A 21,568-nucleotide genomic window follows, 5' to 3' on the forward strand; every position below is an offset into this window, starting at 1 on the left:
TGATTGGGATGTTAAATTGGACTCGGCTCTTTGGTCATTCAGAACAGCATTCAAGGTAACCATAGGAATGACACCTTTTAAATTAGTTTATGGATCGGAGGCTGTGGTGCCAATGGAGTATATTGTACCTAGCTTAAGGGTGGCTGCAACAGAAAGATTGTCACCTGAGGAGCCGGTGAAGCACAGGCAAAACTATCTTATGTAGTTGGAAGAGGAGAGAATTGTCAGCTCATATATAACAGACGTCATTCAGAAGCGGAGACAAGCTTGGGTGAATAGACACATAAAATTTAAGGTTTTTAAGGAAAATGATTGGGTTATGCTATATAACTCTAAGTTGGGGCCGCCCGGGGAAGCTGAAACTGAGATATATTGGACCATATAGAATAATGAGGGACTTTGGTTAAGGGACATTTAAACTGGCAGACATGTTTGGAACAGAGGTGAAAAAACTGATTAATGGGTTCCGACTAAAGAAGTTCATAGGAAATCCACCAATGGTCGGACTTTTAAAAGAAGTGCAAGTTATGAGAATTGACGTGTCGAATAATACAACATAATATTTTCCAGCACATGGTGGGGTTTATAAAAATGACACCCACACACTTGGTGGTCACTTCAATCAAAAGGTGTGGCAGAAATTTTGGGTTTGCGTTTTTCTGCGAGTTTGCATGAGAAGCTTTGAGGCTCTTCAGAAGCTTAACGCCCTTCACCCAGCAGGTCATAGCGATGGGGCGTAGCAAGGGCGCGAGTTCAAAAGTGGTGGGGGATGAAGGCACGCCGGTAAGAAGAACACCCTGCCACTATGCCATAGCGACTAAGGAGATTTTAGACACCATGACTACAGAGGAAACAGACGTCATCGACCTTGGAGAAGAGGTATCTCCTGATTCGGGTAAGTTGAACTATGAAGCTCTTCATGCATTGATGGACCTGTTTGCCGATTTTAAGGTAGACCTGGATTTGTCATTAGAGGAGAATGAAAAATGGTTGAAAGAAATAGGACTGTGGGACTTTGCATGCCTGCCATGGGAGTAGTGGAGGAATAATTTTTTGCAAAGACACAGATGGAGATAATTAGAAAAATGGATGGGCATGTGTTGTCCAATGTCAAGCTAGCACTACAGTTGGTAGAGCAGACATATTTTGCTTACATTATGATGAGAACGCAGTGGTGCCAAGTGCTCAGAGCCGATAATGAAGAAAGAGTTTGGGTCCCCACAGGGAGCCAGACAGTATTATATGCTGAAGAATTTGCAGAGCAATTAGAGACAGTAGCTTAAATGGTATTTGGAAAGAATATGTCAGCTGGTTAAGGTGGACTATATGTCCAAATAGAACTTTGCACCGTTGGTATATGCAGAGAAAAAAGGAAAGGTGAGTTAGTGTTAAAACCCTAAGATCTCTCTAGATAATTGTTATGCATAAACATGCATAAATCAGGCATAAACTCAACCACCCAACCACCCCCGATCCCAAGGGATGCACACATGAATAATAATGAAATACATCATACCTCTACCTTGATGTCCCATACCATCAAGAGATATAACTCCAATCCAATAGCATGTAGCTATAGTGTGAAATGGTAGATGAGTAGATATGGACCTCTACACAAGAGACCATAGCATAAGCCTCCAAGCCCCTAAGCCCCCTTGAGTGTGCCCAATGTCCCTATTATATAGGAGGGCCCTCAAGTGACTCTTGACTTTCCATTCCCCATGTGTGACCCTTGGATGCCTGACCCTAACCTTAATCCTTAAGGTTAGTCCTAACCCATGCTCCACTAGAGCTTGTTCCCATGCTCCCATGCTCACAAGCCTAATGTGGGTTAGCCTCCTAGTATATACACACATAATGTGCATATAACATAGCACACATAATGTACATATAACAGTTAGGCATCAATCTTACATGAAAGAATTATGCAAGAGATAGAGAATAAAGATAAGAGGAAATCACAGGTGAAATCAAGGCTGAGTGCCTTTTTGGCAGCCATCTTTGCAAGAGTAAAAATCACGATGGATGATGACCCTTCCCTCTCAGTAGTGAAAGAAGCCAAGAAGAAGGCAGTGGGTTCTTTAGATTGCCAGATCCGTAAAGAGGAGAGTGCTGTGGAACGCAGCAGACCAATCTCACCGATAGGGTTTGAGAACCAGAAGGACAAGATGGAAAAGTATACTCTTCTATTGGAAGCAAGGTACACCAGGGAAGAGGCCAAGAAGGTGCTAATATCACCTCATGTTCTAGATGGCCTTGATATGCTGAAAGGAGCTATTGATATCTTGGAACCTTTGGAAACACCTAGCAAATTAGGGGTACAATTTAGGATCAGTAAGAAAAGGAAGGGCATAGTTGAGGAAGAAGACCTGAATAGTGTAAAGAAGAGGATGGAGTTTAAAAAAACAGGTGTGAAGACAAATGGGGGCTAGTCCTTGACATTGCCAAGGAAGTGCAGCATAGGTCAAAGCTGATGGAACCATCATGTAGGGATCTTCAGGGTGTTCTTTGGTCTTTAAATGAAGTACAAGAATATTTGGTTAGGCAGAATAGCCAGGTGGAAGACATGAAATTGGAAGTTCAGAACAGGCAAAACCAGACTGAAGCATAAAGTCAATATAAGTTGTTAGCAAGGAAGCAGGAAGAGGAGCTTGCAAGGGTTAGAATAATGCTACAGGATGCTGAGAATGAGCAGGATGTGTTGAAAATGCAGGTGGATGAGAGCCAGAAGATGTTGGTAAAGAACAAGATGTCCTTGGGGATGTTTAAGGAATGGACATCGGAACTAAAGGAAAGAATGCATGCAGAGCTGACAGTATTGTGTGATAAGAACGTTAATCTGTAGGTGGAAAATCAGGTCGTGTTACAAAGAGTTGAGCCCCTTTTAGCAATAGAAAAGCAAGTCCTTGGGCAAGGGAATGTGGATGTTCAGGGGGTTTTAGTGACAGAGTTAGATGTTACTGTCATGAGACAAAATATGACCCAGGTTGGAGTGAAATTATGGAAGGAGATCCGGGAGAGGATTGAGGTTGTTTCATTGAAGCCTTATGATACCTTAAAAGAAGCATTTGTATCTGAGCATGAGAGTGATTTGATAAAGCAGATAGAAGTGCTGAAAGTAGAGAAAGAGGAGATGTTGTTGAAGATAGCAGCCTTGGAGGAACAGAAGCAAATGGTTTTATGGGATGATTAGTTTCAGTTGGGAAAAGAAGAGGTGAGCCAAGCTGTGTGGAGGACTGATGGAATCAGAACTGAACAGCAGAACCAATTGAAGGAAGAAGAAGCCAGGGAGAAGGAACCTGAGAAGGAAGGTACAGTAGAAGAAAAAGGTGCACCAGCTGAAGAAGAGGTAGCACAAGGTGAAGTGGCAGGAGATCAAACCCATTTGGGGGAGGTCTAATACCCTAAGTCTACTATTTTTTGGTTTTTTGGGTTTTAGTTTTTTTAGGTTTTGTTAGTTTTTGTCTTTTTAAAAAAATAAAAAAAAATAAAAAAATAGGGAGATTCTGATAAAGGGAACATGTGCTCTTCTCTTGGGTTTGTTAGACAGCTGTGTTTGAGGTAGTTTGAACCATGGTATTGCACCGAGCTCTTCACTCTATTTTCCGCATAGTCTTCAAGTTGGGGGTCTATCAGATTCTATGAGAATTGATCAAGGGATATGTGGGTCCGAGTCGGATTTTATGCAAAATCCCAGCCACCGGACTGTGCCATGTGTTGAACCTTAACAGATCAGTCTTTATGCACTAGGTGGAATACCCGATATATTAAGTGGAATATCCGACTAGGTGGAATATTCGATAGTGGCATGTATGATGTAAAAACGGCTATAACTGATAATTGCAAGTCGTGTGAATGTCATGTGATATGGGAAGACGCCATGCTTAGAGCATATATGGAGGCGTACTCGGATGTTTAGGATATAGATAGATAGATAGAGATCTTTTGTAGTCGCATGTTTTGGGTCAAGCACAATGCTATTGAATATAATCAGAGTCTTCCCTCCAGTTCCATTGTTTTGCCTATTTCTGATTAATGTTCTGTGATGATGATGTTCATGATATGTTATTAGATTGACTATGATGTGGTGGAATTACTGTGAGTGGTGGATATTCAGATCTGTGTGTGTATTGTGAGAGAAATTAGGTTTAGGTCAGATTCTTGAAAATATGGTCTTTTTGTGTTTAGGGTTACAAGTATAGGGTATTTCACACCCCTGTACAAGATCACACCACTCTAATTGATATCTTTAAAGCTTGTAACAAGCTATTGGATGGTGAAGATGAGGACCCATAATATGAGCCCTCCTAGAGCATGGCGACTCTAAGAATTGGATTTATATTCTAGCAACCATGGACACTCTTACACTAAAGCTTGGGACAAGGTTTACATAAATGATAGTGCTGAAATAACATCTTGGTTTATGCTATCTAGAAACATTTGAAACAATTACCAATAGTGGAACTTTCTCGCCTTTCCTCAATAAGACCACCTAGTTGCATGGTCAACCTCCGTTGACCCCTAGGACAGTCAAAATGTAATGTCATGGGTGATGTGGTGAACCTCATTAGGCCTCCCATCCCTAGCACTATCAACAACTATCCTCACCATGTTACAACTTTCAATCCATAACCGTCAGTTGTTTTGAAATAAAATTTTACACACAGGAACTAAGCCTATGTCTTGCATGTGAACCCCATAGGTACAATGAAAGAGAGCATCATCCTCAGAAGGGGATGGATTGCATTGTGTAGTTCAGTTGGCGAAAAGGAAGTCAAGATTTCCCACAGAATGATGGTTAGTGTACCCTTGGTGGGGACGAAGACACCCTTCAATATCTCAAGCCTTGTCTTCCAAATTCATACCATCACCTCAGTAAACCCTAACACTCAATACTCCTCTTGCCTCACTGGTGTGATCCCCTCAAACCATCATGGAGATCCAAAAACTTGTGAGCATAGTGGATACCCAAGCGTACGTTCACCACCAAGAATATTGGGAGTTTCTTGTGATATTCTACCAGTTTTAGGTAGGTCATTTGTGTGAATCCCTTGTGTTTTTGTCTTTTTCTTCCCCCCCCCCCCTTTTTTTTTGTTACCACCTTGCGAGCAACTGGTTCTTGTGGCTACTCTCCTTTTGAGAGAATAGGTTCTTATGTTTGTCGCGTAGTTTTTGCACTCATGCTTCTCCAGAGGGGTGAAAAGAGCATTGTGAGTTTGTCCTTGATACGCTCATAAGTTTTCATTACAGATGTGGGGATGGATTCTTGAATTGGTGGCTCAAGTGTTGTCGAGGAGGTAGGTACAACTTTTGGTTGGTTGCCATTGGTGTTGACTAAACATGCAAGCTCTTGTGTATGTGTTGCATGTATGAGAGGGGTTGAGTGGCTTGCTTGGTGTTACTTGGGCCTCCATTCTTATCAAAATTTAGGTGAAGCTTTCAGAATTGAAGTCAGTGGTTGGTGAGGCTTTCTTCACTTGGTTTGATCTTGGCAACCATATGATGGGATTGCCATCATAATATCCTTATTCTCTTGTAAAGCACATGCACAGGCACCCATTTGTTAATCCCATTTTGGATTAACAAAGATGCTCCTCCAATTGAGGACATTAATAAGTTTCATGTAAAGGCACTATAAAAGTTGTATTGAGATATTGGCCAACCAAGGCCTTAGTTAGTAAGCTTTGGGCGCCCAAGGGTGAATAAGGGCCAGTTGTATAAAAGGAAATTCTCATAATGAAATGATACAATCCCCCTTTGTGCTATGAGAACTCTTGTGCTTTGTCTTGGAGAGAGAGAGAGAGAGAGAGAGAGAGAGAGAGAGAGAGAGAGAGAGAGAGTGAGAGTGTGCTCTATTACATGTGTCTCTTTCATGCATGCATGTGTGCGAGAGAGTGGGAGGTCGATTGCCTTGCATTCGTGGTGCGAGTAACTCCACGGTGACAACATGGAGGTGGAGTTCAAAGGAGTGGAGCTTCCAAAGCGATTGTTGTGTCTATTGCTTCTCCCGTTTGTGGTTGTGTGAAGTTCCCTCTTCTTGGGAGGTGCGGTAACCCATAACATTTTTGGCGTCGCCTGCCAAGGAACACCTTTGTTTCTTCCACCCTCTTAGATATTCAACTCCCACTATACAAGATTCACCATTGCCTTTGCATTTGGAAGGTGCAATGTGAAGAAATTGTGCAGATAAGGTTTGAGTGGTAGAGAAGGAATTGCAGAAAATCGTGTGTTGAAAGTGTGGGTGAGTACTTGGGAGAGCCTAGAGGAAAGCTACACTCAATTTTACATTCAATTTTGTTGTTTCTCGCCACCAATCTTGCTACTGTGAGCTAGCAGGGGTGAAACTTTGTTTTTCTAATTTTTCCAAAATTTCACAAAAATTACAAAAATAAGGAGCCATTGGTTGTGTTTATGACTTGCATTGCATTCCTAATCCTTACTAAAACCATTTTGGATAATTTGGATTAGGAAAATTACACTCCAAAACATCATTCTGTCGATGCAGAAGCTAGACACGTGAAAGTGTAGAAAACGGTTCTTCACGGCATGATCCATTCCGTGCTACTTCACGGCGTGAAACATTTTCCGCAATCAACGTTGGGAATATCGGGATTAACTTACTAAAATTAGGTTGTCTTATCCTGACACACATGACATAATAAAACCGAAAAATCTTATCACGTGAAATAGCATGAAGCGTTTCACTATGTGAACCACATCTTGCTTCATGGGCGTGAACCATTTTCTACTTCACAACGTGAACCATTTCCTGCTACTTCACGGATTAAGCCTTCACGGGTTAACCCTTCACACCTTAACACTTCACGGGTTAAGCTCTCACAAACTACTAGTTCATGGATTAAGGGTTGTTAGACCAGCGATAAGAGTAGAACCCTAATTACACCATTGGAGTCTATCCGACTCAAATTGAAATAATTCCAAGCTAAAAATTTGAAATGTGAAACATCAGTTGCCACAACGTGAAAAATAGTTCACGACGTGAATAACATTCTGTTTCACGGTGTGAACTACTATGTGCTACTTCACAACGTGAACCATTCTCTGTGGTTTCTCGGATATCTTCTATTTCACGACCAGGAAAGACAGTTCAATAGAAAAAAAGGTGAAAAGATAGTAGGGATTTTGCCTGTCAAAACATACTCTCATGCACTTGAGGTTCGGTAAACTCATTAAAGACGACCTTACTCCCAATGGTAGTGCTGCATAAAACCACCCAGGTTCTTCCTACCAAAGGAGTGTTGGTTCAGGCCACTCGACGAGCACTCAATTGAGTGTTTCAGCTTGGAGGAATTTGACTACTAGCATTTGGCCCGTAGTGAGGAATCCATGGAAGAAGGGCTATGATTCTCTGACCTTGGAGAGGAAGAAAACCATCTTCCCTTGCTAGATCCAGTGGAATCTTTGATATAGCTAGGGGATTTTTTGGTCTCCAACACGGCACAGAAGATGAAGCGCAATTAAGCACAGGTCCATCAACTAGCGCAAGACACGGTCTAAGACCAGAATTACCAACCCAACCTTCTAGCTCCAAGCATACTAACACAGTAAGGATCAGTGGGTCGACCCCCAAGGTTAGAAGGGATAAGGAAAGTGCCGCTAGGACAGGTCAAGGCTTCTTCCCCACAACATCGAAGGAAATAGAAATAGACTTGAAGAGGGTTGAGGCAGAGCGACAATTGCGGTTATTGAGCTTAAGAAAACAAGAGCTTGATACTCAAAGAACAAGGGTGGAATAACAGGAAATAGAGGAAGTGAATCCATTTCGACCACGTGGAAAAGAACCAAACATCTAGGAATGCCACTGATAGCATGTGGATGGGGATAACAGATGGAGTGATACCAACTCTAGAACCCATCTATGAGGAACCAAGGGCTGACAAAAGCGTTGAGACACAAGAAGAGGAGGACAACCTACCTAGGGCACCTGTAGTAGGTGGTGAGGAATGTCTTTATACAAGAGAGGATATACAAGAAATGATCAATGATCCCATGCTCTTATAGACCATGGAACTTCTGATCGAACAACGACGGGCTTAGAAGGATGCTAACAATGAGCCCAACAATGAGGAATTACCCGGACCCAAACTACCATAGACCCAAACTAAATAGAACCTATCTAGGAAGAGGACGTGGTCTAGGTAGGGGGGTGAGTATCTCCTCAAAGGCCAATTGTAGATCCCAATGCAGTACGAGGGCAGATCTGCTGAACATGGCCATGGAAATGGGCCAGTGAATGGTTAGGAAACTAGGCACTGCCCTGGAATCTAGACCATCCCAGATGAAGCCACATATTATTTCAAAGCTTGTGCAAAAATTCTCAAGAGATGGGGACCCGATCCAACATGTATAAATCTTTGAGTCTAGTTGTGAGACATGTAGGCCAATGAGTGATGTGAAAAGATGCAGGGGGGAAGAGAGCTTGAGCTCTTGCAAGCACACACACACACTCACAAAACCCTAATAGAGAACACACAAGGTGAGAGGCTGAAAATCTTCTTCTTCTCTACTCAACACTCAACACACCATATACAAGAATAAGAGTACACACAATATGAAAGGTACTCAACCAATACATACACGGGTTCTCTATAATGTGAACCCGACTAAATGAGCTGGCGCTATAACTATGCCAGTCTCTAGAGTGGCTGTCACACAGCCTGTCATCCCACTGGCCGCATATCACCCAAGATCTCACCAACCATGCCAGTGGTGTAAGTGCGGGGCCTATCCCCCAGGCGGGTCATCAGTGTCCACCGCCTCACTAGAGCTCGATATCTCAACACTCCCCCTCGAGCTCAACTCCATCTCATGTACACCAAGCGAAGCTCTGAATCTGCGGAGCTTCTCTGTACCCAATGCTTTGGTGAAGATGTCAGCTACCTGATCCTCTGTGCTGACATAAACAAGGTCAAGGTCTCCTGCCAAGACCTTCTCTCTGACGAAGTGGTAGTGGACCTCTATGTGCTTCGTACGAGCATGAAAGACTGGGTTCCTGGCCAACTGTATACTGCTAATGTTGTCACAGAAAATGACAACTTGTCTATCCACTGATAGACCCAAATCTGCAAATAGCTTTCTCAACCAAGCTACCTCACATGCTGCCATAGCAGCTCCTCTGTACTCGGCCTCTGTACTCGATAGAGCAACCGTAGGCTGCTTCTTGCTGCTCCAAGTCACAGCAGCACTCCCCAAAGAAAACATGAATCCACTGGTAGATCTTCTATCTGAGATACTACCGGCCCAATCAGCATCTGTGTACCCATGTACACATATCTCTGTCCCAGTCTCATAGAATAGTCCACAATGCAAAGTAGACCTCACATACCTCAGTATGCGTCTCACTGCATCCAAATGCGGTTTCCGTGGAACCTGCATAAACTGACTCACCAACCCAACAGCATAGCTCAAATCTGGTCTGGTGATTGTCATGTAGATCAAACTTCCTACTATGCTCCTGTACATAGTAGGATCCTCCAAGATCTCTCCTGAATCTGCACTCAACTTGCCATTCTGATCCAATGGCACAGAAATAGGCTTACAGCCTGTCATACCATACTTGGACAACATGTCCAAGGCATACTGTCTCTGCAGTAATCCAATACCATGTGGTGACCTAATCACCTCAATGCCCAAGAAATATCTGAGCTCCCCCAGATCCTTCATCTCGAACTTCTGTCTAAGCAAGATCTTTACATCAAAGATCTCTGCATCATGGTCCCCCGTAATGATCAAGTCATCTACATAGATGACAACAAGCACAACCCCTCTATCACCATGTCTCACGTACAATGAGAAATCTGCATTGGCTACATGAAAGCCAATAGTGACAAGATATTCAGAAATCTTGTCAGACCATGCTCTTGGTGCTTGCTTTAAGCCATACAAGGCTTTCTTCAACCTGCAAACATGCTCGGGGTGACCCACATCCTCATATCCAGGTGGCTGCAACATATACACCTCTTCTTGCAAATCCCCATGCAAGAATGCATTCTTTACATCCATCTGATGTAAAGACCATTGTTTTGACGCAGCCACTGCTATCACAACTCTCACCATTGCCATCTTGGCAACTGGGCTGAAAGTTTCCTCATAATCAATCCCATATGTCTGCGCATATCCTTTGGCTACCAATCTAGCCTTGTACCTGTTTATGCTCCCATCACTGTTATGTTTAACTTTGTACACCCACTTGCATCCAATGGCTTTCTTGCCTTCTGGCAATTGCACTAAATCCCAAGTTTCATTTCCATAAAGTGCATCCATCTCCTCATCCATAGCTTTCTCCCAATTCACATTTCCAACAGCCTCATCAATGCATGTGGGTTCAACAACCTGCACAACCTTTGCCATATATGCATAGTGATGTGCCACATAACCATCATATGTAAATCTCTGCACAGGGTTCTTCACTCTCCCTGATCTTCGCAGCTTTTCATTCATGGCCTCCATAGCCTTCTTTACACCAGGTGTTCTCATAGCTGGGATCCCAAGCTCCTCATCAAGGCTCATATCTGAGCCACTAGACTCTCCATCAACATGAGAATGCCCTGCAGAAATGTCAGGCATACCAAGGGGCTCAACCACTTTCTCTTTTTCTTTACGTGATGTACTAATCACATTTGCAGGACTGGTATTATGACGCAACCTGCCACTCCATGGTCTGTCAACAGACCCACTAGATGAGGACTCTCCTGGTCCACTCAAAGACTGTGATTGCTGACCTGCATTCTGTGCAACCACACTTCCACTCACATCAGCCCCAATAGCTTCTTTTTCAGCAGCATACCAGCTACTCATCTCATCAAAGACAACATCCCTGCTTACCCTCAACTCACGTGTAGCAGGGTTATAACACCTGTATCCCTTTTGCTCAAGGGAATATCCAATAAACACACATTTTTCAGCTTTCGGATCCAGCTTAGTTCTCAGCTCATCTGGCACATGCACATATGCAATGCATCCAAAAACTTTCAGATGAGACAAATCTGGTTTTCTGCCAGTAAACCTCTCCTCTGGAGTTACATCATGTATGGCTGCAGTTGGAGTCCTGTTCATAATGTATACTGCTGTAGAAACAGCCTCAGCCCAATAGCAATGCGGCATATTCTTCTCTTCCATCAATGCTCGCGCAATCTCAGCAATGTGCCTGTTTTTCCGCTCAGCAACTCCATTTTGCTGCGGAGTGTATCTGCATGTAAACTGTCTCCGAATACCATTCTTCTTCAAGAATTCAGAGAACTCATTGGAGAAGTACTCTCCCCCTCCATCTGACCTTAGGCACTTTACATATTTCCCTGTTTGCTTTTCAACCAAAACTCTGAAATTCTGAAAGTGAGTGAACATCTCACTCTTCTCCTTCATGAAATATACCCACACTTTCCTTGTGTGGTCATCAATGAAAGTGACATAGTACCTGCAGCCTCCCATAGACACGGTCTTCGTAGGACCCCATACATCTGAATGCACAACATCTAGTGCATTTCTGCTCACATACCTGTTACGTGGAAACACATGCTTTGTTTGCTTCCCAAATTGGCATGCTTCACATATTTTCTGCATACCTTCCACTTTAAATTTTGGCAGCCCTGTCACAATTCCTTTTGTCTGCATAGACTTCAATCTCTGCACATTCACATGACCAATCCTTTTATGCCATATGTCTGTGTCTGCAACAACTCCTGAACCATTTGCAAACATTGCAGCACTCATTTCAGGCATGTCTACATCCAACGTAAACATTCTGCCCACTCTGTTGCCTTTTGCAACCAACCTGCACTTGTCTTTAAAATCTTCAACATAACATCCATCAGGGTTAAACCGAACCTGCAAACCCTGCTCAATCATCTGGCCAACTGAAACCAGATTCTTTGTTATGTTCGGTACATGAAGTACATCTGCAAGGTACTTCACTTTGCCATCCTGCATAGACAATGGCACATCTCCAACGTGGGCAATTGGATGAGCCGTGTCATCCCCTGTTTCCACAAAACCTGGTCTTTCCGGGTTTTTCATCTCCTTGAACCACTCCCCATGACTTGTCATGTGGTTCGAAGCACCTGAATCCACATACCATACATTATCTTTTTGTGCTGCATCCACATTTTCAGACATGGCATTCATGACATGCTGCATAACAAACAACCTTTCATTATCCTCATTGTTTCTGCTTGAGGATGCATAGTTGTTTTGCTGCACTTTCCCATTTTGCATGTCAGCCTACTTCTTATAACATTCTGCCTGCACATGTCCAGGCTTACCACAATAATAGCATTCACGTGCATCATTATATTGCCTTTGCCAATTTCCACGGCCTCTTTGACTCCCCCTGCCTCTGAATTTGCCTCTTCCACCTGCGTGTTGTTGTTGTTGTTGATTCTGGGACTGTTGTTGTTGCTGCTGCTGCTGGCCATAATTCTGATTACCTGTTCGGCCACCTCCTTGACCGCGTCCACGGCCTCCTCTACCTCGTCCTCTTCCTGAACTCGTGTAGAAGGCCTGTTGCTCTGAACTGTTTTTGCTTTGTGAAGACTGTTGGTCTTCACCCAAGCTCTTCTCTTCAATAATCAGCATAGACACCAAATCTGTAAAGTTGGGAATGTTTTCCCGAGTCTGAATAGACGTCTTGAACGCCTTGTATTGTGGCCCGAGACCACGTAGACTACTGACACACCAATAGATGCAAGGGATTCCACAATACCCTTTATCTTCAACGCATAGTCATTCACAGACATGCTCTTTTTCTCCACAGTATGAAGTTCATTCTTCAACTGTATCTTACGTGCCTTGGTATTTGTTTCATACAGCTTTACCAAGGTGTCCCACGCCTCCTTGGGGGACTTGGCATCCTGAATGTGCCCAATCATGGTGTCCTGTATACTAATGGAAAGCCAAAACATAACCTTCCTGGCTCCTTGGTTCCAGTCTTTAAACTCTTTCACATCTGCAGCAGTCGGATTTATATCCGGTATCTCCGGTGCCTCTTCATGCTCACCTTCTATGTAGTCCCAATAGCCTTTTCCCATCAGGAAATTCGTCAACCTGAACCTCCAAGCATGGAAGTTATTCTTATCCAGCTTCTCAGCCACCACAATCTGTGTTATGCCATCATTAGACATCTTGCCAAACACACAATTTCACCAGAAACTGCACTCTGGTTTTTCCTGCACAAATGCTGTATTTTCTGCAGCGGTACTGTAGTACTCTCAAATGTCACAAGCAGTGACTTCAATGCACATACATACACCCAATGGCAACTGTAGACCTCTTGCAGCACCCACAGTGTCTGCACAGTCAATCTGTCTTCCTGCAGTTCTTAAAACAGAGTTCTGCAGAGAATCGATGACTTACCCGCAGTGCTTGAAATCGCTTGCTTTCTGGAAAACGGAGGTCCAGACGCGCCCGAAACGCGTTTTCAGCCCGAAAATGGAGTCCGTAGGACTGAATAGTTGCCCTATAGCTTCACTCCCGCGAAGAAAGCTCCTCAATCGGAGATCGTTTGCCGGTGCCTCCCGTAGAGCTCCCGACAAGGGTGTAGTCACCAACACAATAGGGAAGAGTAGTTGAAGCTCTTACCCTCGTACCGCTTCCTGTGGTTCTCTTGCTTGCAGCTCAGCCCTTAGCACGAACCAGGCTCTGATACCATGAAAAGATGCAAAAAGTCTCAAAGGCAAGGAGATTGAGGTTGGACATCTTGTACTTATGTATGGGGTCTGTAGTAGTGAAAAGTGGGTACCCTACGTGCGTTGGTAACTACCCTTGAAACTCACACAAGTGGTTTCTTAGGTGTTTCGCACCCCGTTTTTACTTGTTTTTGTGTTGTTTTTAACCCGTTTTTGACCCCCTTACCTACGGTCGAACTTAGACTAGGGCGTGTGATAGCTCGAAACGAGCGTATCGTTTAAAGGGTCCTAGTGTGCTTTACAGCACCGTGTTCGCCTATCTAGAGCTCCTGTAGTCCTCAAAACAGTCCGTTTCCTTTGGGGGAAAAGGGCAAAAGCCTATTTGCTTGTGGAGGAAAGGGTGAGGGCTTTATCCCACATGCTCACTTTACTCCTTGGGGAGTGGGCTACATATAGGGCACAACTTCCCATAAGCTCTCACTTGAGAGAAAGCTATGGAGGCTCACTCTCCTATATATATATATATCAAAAGACCGAGACCGAGGCCGGGGTCGTGGTCGTGGTCGTGGTCGTGGGTCGATTGGGGTTCTTTCTTTTCAAAATTTTTTTCTCCAATTAGAAAATCTTTCCTCTCCACATGTTCGGTTCTTTCTTTGAAAATAAAATTTAATTTTTTGTTTTTTATTTTTTATAAATTTTTTTTTTTGTTTTCTGTTTTTTTTTTGTGAGATAAGTTTTCTAGGGTTTCCTTGGGGTTCAGCCTTGGTCGCGGTGCAGTTCGCACACACAGCACAGATCTGGGGATTCAGAAATCCCTCTCACACGCGGAAACCAGATAACAGAATGCACGCCCACACGCGGAGCGGAAAAATAACAAAAAGAAACAGAAATGCAGAAGACAACTTGCAGAAACAGAGATTGAAAACCACAGAAACACCACAACAGCAACACAGACGCCTTTCCTACAGTAGTGTAAATTAAACTTCACGCAGCAGCAGCCGAGCTGCAAACTGGAGCTTGGTGCAGGGCAACTCCCCGGCAGCGGCGCCAAAAATGTGCGCTTTTGCCGCACAGGTCGTAGCTGGGGACTTGCCGGACACCGTATTGCGAGCCACGAATGGCTGCAAGCATACAACCAGGGAAGGAAGCTCAAACAGAATGCCAAGGGTGTGTCACTCACCGCTCAACCGCTGCCTTGAAGGATTCCCGCGTCGCAGCCGTGAAGGAGGAGCCGCCGTCGCCGCTCTACCGCCTCTCCGCCGCCGTGCCGCTACACAGTGCTCGATCGCTCTCTCACTCTCTCTCTCTCTCTCTCACACGCAGGAGAAGGAAACCAAAGAGATAAGGCAAGAGCACTCTTGTATTCACAACACATGAGAATGAGAATTTTAGGGTTACATTTGACTCATATAGGTGACTTGGCCGTTCACACTTGGGCGCCCATACATGGCCGGCCGACCCTAACCCTTATCCTACTGATATCCAAGGTGCGCCTCTCATCGGCGATCACCCAATCCCTTCATCCTTAACATATGGTGCCGACAAGCCCGGCCCATGACTCAGAATATTTAAATTAATGACGTAAAATATAGTATGTCGCAATGTCCGCCATGGGTTAACAGTAGTTAACCTCCATTTTTTAGTTTTATCTAGAGAACTATTTAAGGAAAAGAAAAATATCACTACCAGGTGAAATACATGTGAATCATCCATGTGACATACTTTCCCCTCCACCTCTTGGATCACTAAAGTTTTTTTATAAGGTTCTTCCATGGGAATTACATTACCCTCCATGTCTTGGATCGCTAAAGTTTTTGATGAGTTGACAAGAAGCTCCCTATACGAGATGTGACACCACTACTAAGATCAATGGCTTCATCAATGGTCGTGTGATCTTTTTCTAATGATTTTATGATTTCACTTATCAAGCTCTTTTCATCATATTTCTTTTCTCTTAATGTCATAGCAATTTATCATCAACTCCTGATAAAGTATAGCTTGAACTTGCCTCTTTTATGGACTTACAAAAGTATTAGTTTATAGGCTTAGCTTGTCCGCGATATTTTAACGAGCAAGAATGAACGTGTACAAGGTTGCAACCATTGTCCTTTCACTACCCTAGAATGGTGGTTAGGAATTATGGTTAGCTCAACATGAGGGATTTAATATTTACGTGATCACATAAAATTTTATGTTATTAACGTTAATAACATGAGGGATTCAATATTTACGTGATCACATAAAATTTTATGTTATTAAACGTTAATAACATGTTAACATGATCACACTATATTAATGGCAAACATATAGCACATTGTCCAACATCACAAATTCAATGTCAAGCACCTTGAGTGGAGTGCATATGGTCTAGTAGTAAGAACCAAAGAATTATGGGCGAGCGTAGTGCAAGATTTCAAGTGGTGAAAAATTAATAATGTTAATATTAATGTGAATTAATATTAATAACAGGTTTGGAGAACGTTATTAGCAAACGTTAATAACATGTTAACGTTTAGGTGATCATGTTAGTGAAATCGAGTCAACATCCAACTAGAAAAAAAGGTTATTCTCCAAAAGAGGCTCTTGAGGAGCTTAGGATATTGTATTCTCCAAGGGAAGAGTTTCTCTTAAGGAGTTGATGATATTGTATTTATACTTGAGACTGTATTCAGGAGTGCAAGACTTGATCTCTCCATGATATTGCTTGAAGACTGGTACTTGGCCAACTATTCTACAATACTACATGCAATGACATATCATGAGGGGCATCCATGCACATAAGATATATCATGGGACAAATCAATATCAATTTTGGTCATCTTCAACCATGGACTCCCAATGATTGGTTCGTAAGAGTATAACATAATGATTAACATCTTGCCTTGCCTTGCTACTTCCATAGGCCAATCTTTAACCATTCTCATGGTTAGCACCAACTTATGGTTCACATGTACAGATCTTGATTTGTGTTTTCAAGAGGCAAAGACCCCCAAACTTGGGTGCTATAGTTGCAGAAGCACCACTGTCAAGCATACCCTATTGGTTTCGATACATCTCAAAGGAGATGATAGCTATTAGTGAAGAAGCAAAAGGAATATTGGTAAAGACATAGGTGGCTTTTCATCCTCATGGATCACAGCTACTCCCCATGGAACTTCTTTGGGTACTTGCTCAAACTTTGGGCCATACTCAAGATTCTCCTCCTTATCCTCCCTAAAATTTTTAAGTTTTCTACTATTATTGAAGTCACTTAGTTTTCATCTCTCTAGAGTTTCCATCTTGATATAACCTTGTTGGGTTATATCGTAATGATCTGAAACATTCCAAAACCCCTTTATTTGAGCTTTCCCTTATGTTTCATAACACTATATAAATGTGCCAAATCTCATTTCTTGAAGTCCTTAGCTTTGAGTTTATGATCAAGCCATGCCTCCCTATAAAGATTGTTGGAATTAGGGTTGCAGGAATGCACACACAACTTCAAGAAGATGAGGAAGCTTGAGCACAACACAGTAGTGTATTATGAGTGCCAAAAAATGAAAGATAACAAGCCCTAGAAGATAATGGGCGTATATACAATGCACGGGGGAAAAAACCTCCTAGTGAGGGAAAAAGTGCCCCGGCGGTCCTAAGTGTGTTCACACACATCACTACTATAATATGGTAACAAATCCCCCCTGGAGTGATGCGGTGAACAAGAGCTAGCACTCATGTATAGGGAAGTGCCTAGCTATGTGGACGAATCCACAAAAGGGAGTAAGCCCAAAGCTTTGCGAAAAGCTTCGAACTTCTCACGAGGCAGAGCCTTTGTGAAAAGGTCTGCAAGGTTATCCTGTGTTGGCACATAAGCCAAACTGATCTCTCCTGCAGAGAGTCTCTCCCTGACATAATGGTAGTGCACCTCAATGTGCTTCGTACGAGCATGGAACACTGGGTTCCGCGCAACTGCCAATGCGCTCTGACTGTCAGTGAAGATGGTGGTGGCAGATGGCTGCCCAACACCCAAATCAGCCATAAGGCGTCTGAGCCACACACACTCAACCGTAGCTGTGAAAGCTGCCCTGTACTCAGCTTCACAACTAGAAGTGGCCACAGTAGGCTGCTTCTTGCTCAAACATGATATGCATGAGCTTCCAAGCATGAAGCAAAAACCACTCGTGGACACGCGTGTGTCATAACAACCAGCCCAGTCAGAATCTGAAAAAACATGTAAATCTGGCGACAATGATCCCCCCTTGGGATAAAACAACCCAAGATGCCGAGTACCACTCAAATAGCGAAAGATACGCTTCACTGCCTGCCAATGCTTAATGCCTGGGCTATGCATAAATCTGCTCACCTGTGAGACTGCAAACTGAATGTCTGGCCTCGTAATGCATACATAAATGAGGCAACCAACAGCTGTCTGATAGAGTGTGACATCAAAGTGATCTCCAGCATCATGAAGACTCAACTTCAAACCTGTCTCCATTGGAGTAGCAATAGGCTTGCAGTCTTCAAGGCCAAATCTCCGCAACAATGTTTCAATATACTTTGTCTGACACAAAGCAATACCTCCATCACACTGCTTAAATTGTATCCCCAAATAATGATGCAAATGCCCCAAATCTGACATCTCAAAAGAGGCATTCAAATCAGCCTTAAAATCAGCAATATGACTCTCATTTGGTCCTGTGAGCAGCATGTCATCGACATAGAGAGCAATGATTAGATGTACACCATCCACACGTTTAACATACAAAGTGCTTTCTGTTGGACTATTCTGAAACCCATGTGCAGTCAAATATGCATGTATCTTTTCATACCAAGCTCGTGGAGCTTGCTTTAAACCATATAAAGCCTTTTTTAACCTGCACACTTTGTTTTCCTGCCCTCTTTGAACAAAACCACGAGGCTGCGATACATACACCTCCTCATGCAAATCTCCATTTAAGAACGCAGTCTTTATGTCCAGCTGATGTACATTCCAACCATTATGAGCTGCTAATGCACAGATGCTACGAACAGTGGTCATACGACATGTGGGAGCAAAAGTCTCATCAAAATCAATGCCCTTCTCTTGAGCATAACCTTTTGCAACAAGCCTAGCCTTATGGCGATCCACTGTGCCATCAGGCTTACGCTTCAATTTGTATACCCACTTAGTGCCAATGGCCTTCTTGCCAGGGGGCAAGTCACATAAGGACCATGTACCATTCTTCATAATAGCATCGTATTCTGCTTGCATAGCAGCCATCCAATTTTCTGAACTTTGTGCCTCATCAAATGAAACAGGCTCACTTTCATTGCACAGACTAGAAACAGCCAATGCATAACAATCTGACGCATAAGAGGCACCATGAGAGCCAGAACGAGTGCGACTAGACAAAGGGGCATCCAACTTGCTGTCACGCAAAGTCTGCACCAGCCATCTAGGCATATTCCTAGAGCCCTCAATCTCTTGTCTCTCTTCCTCAAGTGCATCATGCACATCTGCATCAGATATAGGCTGATCTGTGCCATCATTTAAAACCTGCATAGGCTGAAAAACTGCCTCATGAGGTATTGCACTTGACTGTGCACCACTGAAAAGAGGCAACAATGTATCATAGACATCACGTGAGCTGATATCTGTCTCCTTAGTACATGAAACCAAGGGCTGAACTGCATCTTCCACAAATACAACATCACGGCTAACCAAAATGCGCTTTGTCTGTGGATGATACAAACGATAGCCTTTGCTCTCAGCACTATATCCAACAAAAATACATTTGACAGCTTTGTCATCCAATTTTCTGCGATGTTGCACAGGCACTAATGCATATGCCAGGCAACCAAAAACACGTAAATGGCCAACAGATGGCTTGCGGCCATGCCAAGCCTCATATGGAGTGACAACCTGTAATGCTTTGGTGGGACACCTGTTTAGTACATAAGTGGCACACATGACAGCCTCAAGCCAAAAACCATGTGGTAGACTTTGACTCTTAACCATACATCTTGCCATTTCCATGAGAGACCTGTTTTTTCTCTCAGCCACACCATTTTGCTGTGGTGTATACGGCACTGTACATTGGTGTTTTATCCCACGCTCAGCCAGAAATGCATTAAATTCTGAAGACATATACTCCCCCCCTCGATCTGAACGGAGGGTGCCCATCTTACTTTCTGACACATTTTCAGCCATAACCAAAAACTGTTTGAAGCACAAAAACACTTCGGACTTTGCCTTCAAAGGATATACCCATGCATGCCTGGTAAAATCATCAATGAAAGTCACGAAGTAAAGGTAGTTTCCAAATGATGGAGTTTGCATGGGACCACAAACATCACTGTGAACAAGCTGCAATCTGCGTTCAGCTCTCACTGATCCATCTTTGGGAAAGGAAGCACGCTGCATTTTACCCAATATGCAGCCCTCACAAACATGCTTGACAGGTGCCTCAAGCTTAGGCAAAGAAGACACCATTTCAGATTTCTGCAGGCGCAGCAAACTTGCAAAATTCAGATGACCAAAACGTGCATGCCACAGTTTTGCATTTGAAATAGCCTGCGTATCCATAATAGCACATGCTGAATCCTCTACACATTTGCCATCCATATTGAGCTTATACAGCCCTCGACATAGTGAACCAGATGCTACAATGATGTCACCACAAGAGAGATCATGAACAGTACATCTGTCATCCACAAATTTTACAACCAAACCTGTTTTGGCAAATGCGGATACTGACAGCAGATTCTTTTTGATCCCTGGCACATACAATGCATCAAAAAGTGTAAAGGTGTTGCCATTTGCAACATTCAGCACAATCTGTCCAACTCCTTTAACGGGATAAGAGGAGTTATTGGCACAAGTGACAGTATTCCCTATGGGAGCAGACTCAAGGAAAGTGAATAAACTGCGCTGCGAGGTGATATGCTTAGTGGCACCACTGTCAAAGTACCATACATCTGAATCTACTGCAGACATACATGTGTCATGCAAAGATGGGTCATAACTGCACTGCGCATTGAATGCCCATTCCGTATCTAGCACAACATTAGCAGATTCATTGTTAGAAGGAGAGGCATCTGCAACAGCCATACCAGCCTCTTTCTTCTTAGCCTCTTTCGCAGCCAGCTTAGGACACGCTTTGATGACATGATCATTTCCCTTACAGTACTTGCAAAATGTCTTCTGTTTGTCACCCTTCTTCTCATCTTTGTCTTCCTTCTTTGGTTGCGCAGCATTTGCAGATTTCTGCTTACTAGAAGAAAAGCCAGCTTTACCTTTCCCGCTTCTCTGACTAGCAACAAAAGCTTGATCTGCGACACGCATAATATTCCTGTTTTGCCTTGACTGGTCTTCTTGCAGCAAAACAGAAACTAACTCCTCAAATGATAAGGCATTGGGATTGCCTTTCATCATCAAGCGAAGAGTGGAAGCAAAACCCTGATAAGAATCTGGTAAACCATTCAAAACAGTCTGCACAAGTGAACTGTCTGACAGGATTTCATCTGCAGAAATGAGCTGCTCTTTGAAATCCTTGATCTTTGTCAAAAAGCTATCCATAGAATCACCTTCGTTCATATGCTCACTCTCCAACTGTTTTCGGAGATAAGCAACACGAGCCTCATTTCTTGCCTGATACAATGTGGCAAGTACATCCCAAGCATCCTTAGAAGTCCTGCAGGAGCGAATATGTGGGATAATGGTACGTTTGATAGACAACGCAATCAAGGCATGAGCCTGCGCATCTCTACCATCCCAACGAATCTGCTCTGCTGAAAGTGGTGGTTCTCGAACAGTTGCTACAGCACTAGTGCCTGCACCATCATCAACAGTACCTGTTTCTGATGTGTTTGCAGCATTCCCAGCCACAATAGGACGTGCATCAATACCCTGCACAATGTTCCATAACCCCTTTGCTACCAATACATGTCGCATCATATATGCCCACAATGGA

The sequence above is a fragment of the Cibotium barometz genome, chromosome 33 (genome assembly GCF_041138505.1).
Source record: "Cibotium barometz isolate CiBa-2024 chromosome 33, ASM4113850v1, whole genome shotgun sequence".
Taxonomy (NCBI): Eukaryota; Viridiplantae; Streptophyta; class Polypodiopsida; order Cyatheales; family Cibotiaceae; genus Cibotium; species Cibotium barometz.